Consider the following 8,760-nt stretch of genomic DNA (forward strand, 5'->3'; position numbering starts at 1 on the left):
GACAAGTCCCATTCCTCCTCCCCACCATCATCAGTTTCAGGCCTTGTGACTATAGCAGAAGGGAATAAACTTGTTGACGACCTGATGAAAGAATCCCCAAATCTGAAAGATTACACATTTGTCAGCATTATTTTCTATTCTGGGCACAAGGTCCGAAATTTTGGGGAGGGGGCCAGTCGATTAGATCGACCGCAGTACGCAAATGGTACTTAATTTATCGACCCCGAAAGGATGAAAGGCAAAGTCGACCTCGGAAGAATTTGAACTCAGAACATAAAGACAGACGAAATACTGCTAAGCATTTCGACCGGCGTGCTAACCACTCTGCCAGTTTGCCGCCTTACACATTTGTCAGCATTGGAAGATAACTCATTCCAGAGACATCCTCCACCTAAGAATTAAGAATTAAAGTGGAGCTAAATATATTTAATATAGGGAGCATTAACAAGGAATAAATATGCGATGTTGAAAAACAAAGCAAAAATCCCTATTAGTTAATATTCTATTGGGTGTATATCACAATTACAAAAAATAAATAAAAACTGCAAAAATTTTCCCCCAAATGTGTTTAGAACCAATGTATATTTTGCTTTCAAACTAAAATTAGTATTATTGAAAGTTCAAATTTAATATCGGCCAAGGGAAATTGGCAAGCTGCCAGGATCATTAGCACGCTACTCAGCGGCATTCCGTCCGCCTTTTATCCTGTCGAGTTCGATGAAATAAGTATCATTTAAATACTGGGATCGATGTAATCGACTTAATCCCTCCCACGAAACTGCTGGCCTTGTACCAAAATTGGAAACCAATAATATGTTAAGGGAAGACGGCCAGCTAGCAACCGGGGAAATGCTAAGCGGCACTTCACTCACCCGTCATTATGTTCTGAGTTCAAATCCCGCCGATATCGACTTTGCCTTTCATCCTTTCGATGCCGATAAAATAAGTACCAGTTGAGCGCTGGCGAGTCAATGTAATGGACTTACCTTTTCCCCCAAGCTTGCTGGCCTTGTGCCAAACTGGGAAACCAACAGTATGTTAAGGAGCGGTTGGAATTCGCTTGACATCTGCTTGCTTTCGGATATCCTATTGCACAACACTTTGAACAAATACTTTCTCCCATTGTTTCAAGTAGCCTAAACTCTTGTCAACGAAATTTAGTAAATGGAAATTATCTGGAAGCCCATCGAAAGAGTTTTCCTTTTCCCCGTGTGTTATATTCAATCATTCGTCCGATTTAACACCACCACCACCACCAGCATACTCTATTCTGGTGTAATCATCAGCTAGTTTCCAGTCCGAATATAATTTCCATTCTCACCAACATCAGAGACAACGAAAAGAATAACGGGCATTGCACTTTTGGCTGAACCGTTAAATATCTAACCGATAAAACGCTGGGATTTGCATTTACATAGCATGGACTCCTGAGCACATTTCATGAAAATGAGACTACCATGCACACATAAAAAAAAAATAGTTAAAATATCTTCTCAGTATATAATGGTGGCAAGTTTGAGTGACATGAGACCCCAACAAACGCCCATAAGTTAAATGCATCTATTTGGGCCACCATCGTGGCCTGTCGACCTGTGTCGAACGGCTACGATCGTGGCCCATCGCGCTTTATGTGTTAATTTCAAACAATCAAACGTTGAACGAAATCAATGTTCATGAATAAAAAAAGAAAAAACACTTTATAATAACGAAATTCAAACCAAGTAGATTAAGGCGTACATGAAATATATGCTGAAGGAAAGAATATTTCCGGGACAAAAGTTGTTATCTGTCGAGTAGACGAGAGGAAATCAGATTTCATTACAAGAGAGTAACACACTCAATTAAAAGTCTCAGTAAATAAAGAGGAGAGAATATACGACATAAAATTGAAAATATATTACAACAAAAGTTTTTTTTAAGATAGGCACAAGGCCTGAAATTTTGGGGAAGGAACTTAATCAATTGCATCGACCCTAGTGCTCATCTGGCACTGATTTTGTCGACCCTGGAGGAATTTGAACTCAGAGCGTAACGGCAGACGAAATACCGCTAAACATTTCGCCCAATGTACCAATGATTCTTCCAGCTCGCCGCCTTAGCAGCAATAATAATAATAATAATAAATTGCCCGGATGCAGTACCAGGCAGTGGCTCTCATGGCTTCTGATCTTAATTGATTGGAAGTGTTATGTACATTGTTTTGTCTTGGTATAAAAAGATGGGCTACAGCAAATATTCTGGTTAATACCACAGATTTGCTTGTCAGTTGTTTGATCTTAACCAATTGAGCTTGTCCCTTGGTGGCTGACGATATATGCATCTCTGATCATGAGCAGAAGTAGTGGGGGAGCATCATAGCCATGTGTTGAGAGGAGTTCTTTGCGGTTTGAATAATTCACCTCTGGAAACATGGGTGTTTTGCTCAACATCCTTAAACAACCCTTATTCAGGGACCTTTTGAACGGAATGGGCTACTCGACCTGAAGAAAATTCTAACTGGGCCCCACCTGCGAGGTCATGCGCTGTTTATCATGATATGAGATCACCATGTCATGCACATATGGTTGTGATGCATGTGCCTGATGTACTCTTATCAGACGGGTAGTCATGATGGGTGTATTGGGTTTCGTATATTTTACCCCAGTGTCACTTTGATGGTATGCACTGCTCTCTCACTCAATAATAATAATAATAATAATAATAATAATAACCTTTTCTAGTGGAAGCACAAGGCCTCATATTTGGGGGAAGGGACTGAGTCGATTACATCGACCCCAGTGCATAGACGATACTTATTTGAAAGGATGAAAGGCAATCTCGACCTCGGCGGAAAAAAAAAAAAAAAAATCTCTCTTGAGTACGAAATAACCCGGCTATGGAAAATGAAGAGGGTGAAGATAGTGCCAATTATTGTTGGGTCCTTGGGATCAGTATCAGAAGGCATCAAGAGGAATATAAAGGAAATTGGAACAGTGTACCCGGTAGAACTGTTACAGAAATGGTTTGCCTCCTTGGCACGGCCAGAATAATCAGGAAAATATTAGTTAGTTGAAAAGAACGGATAGCATGGTACCGTAGGTTGCAGGCAGCAAGCCCGCTATGCATGCAAGACTCCAAGAGTTCCAACAAAACCTAAGATAAAAAGAAAAAAAAATTAGTTCAAATCTAAGGACACTGGACTGGCAGAATCGTTATAATGTTAGATAAATATACCTTGCGGTATTTCGCGTGGTTCTTTACATTCTGGGTTCAAATCACACCGAAGTCATGTTTGTTTTTCATCCTACTAAGATTGATAAAAAATACCAATCAAGCACTGGGGTATGTGATATCGACAAAGCCCACCCCCTCGCAAAATGCTGGCTTTGTAATCTACATTAAAAATGATTCGGATCGAATACTGGCGGTATTTGTTTCGACTCTGTACATTCTGAGTTCGAATCCCAGGCTAAGGTCATCTTTGACCCCCCCCCCATCCTTTAAAGATCAATAATCTTTTCTACTCTAGGCACAAAGCCTGAAATTTTGGGGGAGGCAGCCAGTCGTTAAATCGACCCCAGTACGCAACTGGTACTTAATTTATCGACCCCCGAAAGGATGAAAGGCAAAGTCGATCTCGGCGCAATTTGAACTCAGAACGTAAAGGCAGACGAAATACCGCGAAGCATTTCGCTCAGCGTGCTAACGCTTCTTATTTTTTTATTGCCCAGAAGGGGCTGAACATAGAGGGGACAAACAAGGACAGACAAAGGGATTAAGTCGATTACATCGACCCCAGTGCGTAACTGGTACTTAATTCATCGATACAGAAAGGATGAAAGGCAAAGTCGACCTCGGCGGAATTTGAACTCAGAACGTAACAGCAGACGAAATACCAATTTCAATTTCTTTCTTACCCACCGGGGGCTAAACAAAGAATGGGACAAAACAACTAATTGGGGTCAGTAACACGTTATGATATTACATAAATATGATATAAAAATTATATAAAATATATAAGAATCGAATGAAATACACAATACGAATATGACACAAATGCAGCAACGGTCAGGTCACGCTCTGACCCCATAAGGCCCAATCTATCGCTGGTACTTCTTTCTATATATATAAATGCGTACATATACAAACATACATGCATGTATACATACATTCACACACACATTGTTCGTATATATTTTTTGAAGCAATCAATGTCTTACTGTTTATTGGGTTAATAAGTTATGTGTGGCCGAATGCTGCGTAAACAAGTTGTTAACCTTCATTTCAAACGTTTAACTTCTTGAAAACAGTGTACAAATGGTGTTTGTTAAGAGTCGCTGTAAGCACACACAGACACACACACACACACAAGTTCCGTTGCAAGCCCCACCTCCAACAAGTATTGCGATATATAAAAGAAGAACGTCAGAGAAACACTTGACAGAACAGATTTGCCGAGGTTAAGCGAACATTAAACTGTAAAAAGTAAACAACGACTTTCCACTCGTTCCTTGCTGTGAGTATTTTTTTTTAAAACTTTCCTCTGCGAATTCGTTTTCCTCTGACTGATTCTTTCTCTCTATCTCTCTCATTCTCTTTCTCGCTCTCTCTCTCTTTCGCTTCACCAAAGTCAGACAGAATCTCAGTAATTACTTTCAGGTGTGACCAGCCTCAGTCGATTTATTTTTTGTTTTATTTGTTTTAGTCATCGGGCTGCGGCCATGCTGGGGCACCGTCTTGACGGGTCGAGTCGAACAAATCGACTTTGTACTTAATTTTTAAGCCTGGTATTTATTCTGTCGATCTCTTTTGCTGAACCACTTGTTACGGGAATGTAAGAAAAACAAAAATCTCCACTGATTGTCAGGCAATGGTGGGGAACCAAAACAATACACACACACACTTTGGAACGGTGAGGTGGCAGAATCGTTAGCACGCCGGGCGAAATGCTTCGCGGTATTTCGTCTGCCGTGATGTTCAAACTCCACCGAGGTCGACTTTGCCTTTCATCCTTTCGGGGTCGATAAATAAAGTACTAGTTAGGCACTGGAGTCGATGTAATCGACTTAATCGCTTTGTTTGTCCTTGTTTGTCCCCTTTATGTTTAGCCCCCAGTGGGCAATAAAGAAATAAATATTTAGTAAAAGCAACTGAGTGACTCAAGGGCCGAGGGTTTCCTGCCTTAGCGCTTATTAAACCTATGTATGTATGTATGCATATATTTATATATATATATATGTGTGTATAAAAGGGGGGTGCACAATGAGTAATATTTACTGCATTTTTGACTTTGTGCGAAAGTATATTTTTCAAAAACGTTCGCTCTCTTACAAAAACTATATCTGCTGAGCAAATGGCCTTTTCTAAATGCATTAAAAATGCTGTAACACATTCAGAACACTGTTTTAGAAAATTATCTCCGTTCTCTTTGAATACATAAAAGACAAGTTTTTCTGGGGGAAAAATAAGACAAAATAAGTTAAATTCGCTCCTTCAGTTCTCCAGAATTACATCTGAAAACAGATTCACACGTATCAGTGTCTATTCTTAGACATCAGAGAGATCAGAAAAGAGACAAAAATTTAAAATACTTTGGTCAAGTGAAAGAAGAGCATGGGAAAAATGACATAAGAAATCAACGAAACTTGACTAAATATAAAACCACAACGTAAAATATTCTTTCTGGCTTCTTCACAATCTGCTGGAGTGGCTCCCTTTCCGATATATTTAGGTACCATGCAGTTAAAGTGAAGAAATTATTGAAATTTGTCATGACTCCTTTTACATCATTTTAGATGTTATTGTTTGAAGGTAGAACATTATCTAATTAGATATTAGAGTGGGAAAAACTTCACTTGGAATCCAACTGAGTAAAATAATTTTGATTGCTCAAGATCAAAAATTATTCAGATATTTTATAAGTAACCTCAATTACAATCGGGTCAAAGTTGAGGAAACATTTCTTAAAAAAACCCCAAAAGTCTCTATCACCCGATTGTTTCAAACTTTCTCAACAACTATGCTGACCAATTTTGACTCCCAAATATAATGTAGCAATCCAAAATGATGATACATTACTTGCAATTTAATGAATTCAAACAAGTGCACACCCGTATATATATATATTTATATATATATCCTGTTCAACCGCTGAAATATACAGGTCTTTTTCATTCTCTCTCTCTATTTACTCTTTGTCTTTTATTTTTCTATAAATTTCAACTATATATATATATATATATATATATATATATATATAGTCTTTGCAGCAAAATATGCCAGTTCTTCTAATTTATCACTATTTACAGTTCTCATCTTTTAAATTTATTGTACAAAATTGTTCAGCTAATTTGTAAGTTTGTCTAATTAGTCGCTTTTTTCTGTATTTAAGGTAGTAAATTAGCCAAATTCTACTTAAATAAGTATAGTGTTATTTGTAAACTATAATGAAATATTTCTTAATATTTTAATTTTAGCTGCAATATTTTAAGTAAAAAGTTTCTTCTTCTTTACTTTACTAGAAGTAATAGCTTGTCCTATACTTTTACAGGTGTAATAACTTGTCCTGTACTTTCCCAGCTTTATAATCTTAAGAATATTACTTTTCATGCTCGCATTTTTCCATGTAATCCATGATTTTTCCAGGCATTCCTGTTATAAGATAATTAATAATGTGTCAATTAGTAATTTAAGATTTTAAATTGTAAAATGCTGAAAGATAATATTTCAATTTTTTTATGTTTAATTAAAATATATGTTGTGATTGAATTATTTGATATTACCCATCTACACCAAATTAATGACAGGGAATTTTACCATCTTGTTGGTTGCACCATGGCTCACCAAAAGTTACAAACAACAAGACACCCAAAACCATCAGTTACCAGGCTCACCTGAGGTAACATAGATTTTGAGTTGGGGATAATAACACTGACTGCTGCTAATCTAGATCTATCAATAATTTTTCAATACAGCAGTAATTATAAAAGCATATCGGATACACATAAGTTAAAATTACCTACATCAGATTAATATAAATTTGATTTATGAAAAAAATCCCTTGTAATTAATTTTGAAATTTGAAAAGTAAATTTAGAATATAAGCACTTTTAACCAATGTCTTTTCTGGACAACCTTACCACATGCCTTCCGCTCTGCCCGTAGAGATACAGAGCCAAAAATGACACTATTCCTGCCTCAATAAATTTAGATGCACATATCTGAAGCATATAACACATTAATGAACTAACCTGATTAAATAATTAACTAAAAAGAAAAGGAAAGCAACTAAAAAGGAAAAGCATAAAGCAAGTTAATTAAAGCTGAAAGAGAAAATTAACAATAAGAGTTACACTAATTCAACATTATATTAAAAATAACTTTATTAAATACTTAATTAGAAAAATAAAATATACGAAAAGTAAAGTCGACGTCGGTAGAATTTGAACTCAGAACGAAAATACAGACAAAATACCGCAAAGCATTATTATCAGGTGTGCTAACGTTTCTGCCAAATCATTGTATTATAATGTAAGCTTTCATTTTAGAAATATATTCTTATCTTAAGATTATAGCTTGGGGCGTTACTTACTTCCTCACTTACTAACAATAAATTTCATTACATTTTACCTCATAATTTTTCTACTAATTTTTGTTCAATGCGACTAACGATTATGAATTCCTCATGTATTTTTCTATTATTTAAGCCGCAGAAAAGTATACTTTTATTTTAAAGTAGAAAAAAATTATGTTAATTGAAGATGAATAGGTGTCTTACTGCCCCCTTGAGGTCGCAGATATTTTGATGTAACTTTTTTTCTACTGGATCAAATCTCAAACTATTTATGCGAAAATGTAGCTGAGGAGGTGCACTCTTTAAAACAGCTAACAGTGTGCTATTTGGTTGAGAACTGAATTAGTGGTGAAGATTGGAAGCTGCTGCGATTGATGAAATTGTGGACTTGAGAATATATTCAACCACTACAGTGGTTGAATGATATCACATTTCGTTTTAAACGGATTTAACGAATATAAATCTCTTTTATCTTTGTGTTTTCAGGCTATTAATTCTATCGGCGTCAAGAATCGGTAAAGTTGATGATGACTGATTTCTTTGTGGCGAACTACATGGACGAATACGACGTAATGAGCATGTACCGTGACCAATACATCCATGTTGGCCACAGTGGTAAAGGTCGATCAAAGAAAGAAGCCAGAGAACATACCAACAGACATGATCCTAATGGCCATAACCGCAAAACCTTACAGAAACTCATGAATAACAGTTATAAGAACAGAGCACGATCGAATGCCAAGTAAGTCTTATAGATTTCATTTAAATATCGATCTTTTTATTGCGAATCTGTTATGGAATTAACAATAATTGAAATAAGACATAACTGAAATAATTAGCTGCAGTTCTATGTAAGAAAAAGATAGCTATGGCTATATTCTAAAATATCTAAACTATAATATATGCAGTTATTTCACATGCTAAGAAAAATAGTACTTTAATTCCCTTATACCACACCCTCCTGAATTAAAAGGGAGAGACACACTGGGCCTTGTACCAGGGCTTACCACCTCTCCGCTTTCTCCCACCTTCCAAATGAACACGGCTGAGGTTCCTTTGATAATAGGTTTACGTAAGGGCTGACCTGGAGCTAAATAAGACCAAGATATGTTTGGAAGGTACAGTAAGGAGGAGTAGGATCTTCTTTGACAGATTTTTTAAAGAGAATCCTCGACGGTGGAAGAGCAGCAATGACCACGATCTTTCTT

General features: G+C 36.7%; 1 long non-coding RNA gene across 1 annotated transcript; it reads left to right on the plus strand.

Annotated features, from left to right (window-relative positions):
- Positions 1-773: 773 nt before the first annotated feature.
- Positions 774-8,544, plus strand: LOC106867832 (uncharacterized). The gene is made up of 2 exons (XR_001409188.2): positions 774-4,495; positions 8,039-8,544. It is a non-coding gene; the product is annotated as an uncharacterized LOC106867832 (long non-coding RNA).
- Positions 8,545-8,760: the final 216 nt, after the last annotated feature.

Source organism: Octopus bimaculoides, chromosome 5 (assembly GCF_001194135.2).
Source record: "Octopus bimaculoides isolate UCB-OBI-ISO-001 chromosome 5, ASM119413v2, whole genome shotgun sequence".
Lineage (NCBI taxonomy): Eukaryota > Metazoa > Mollusca > Cephalopoda > Octopoda > Octopodidae > Octopus > Octopus bimaculoides.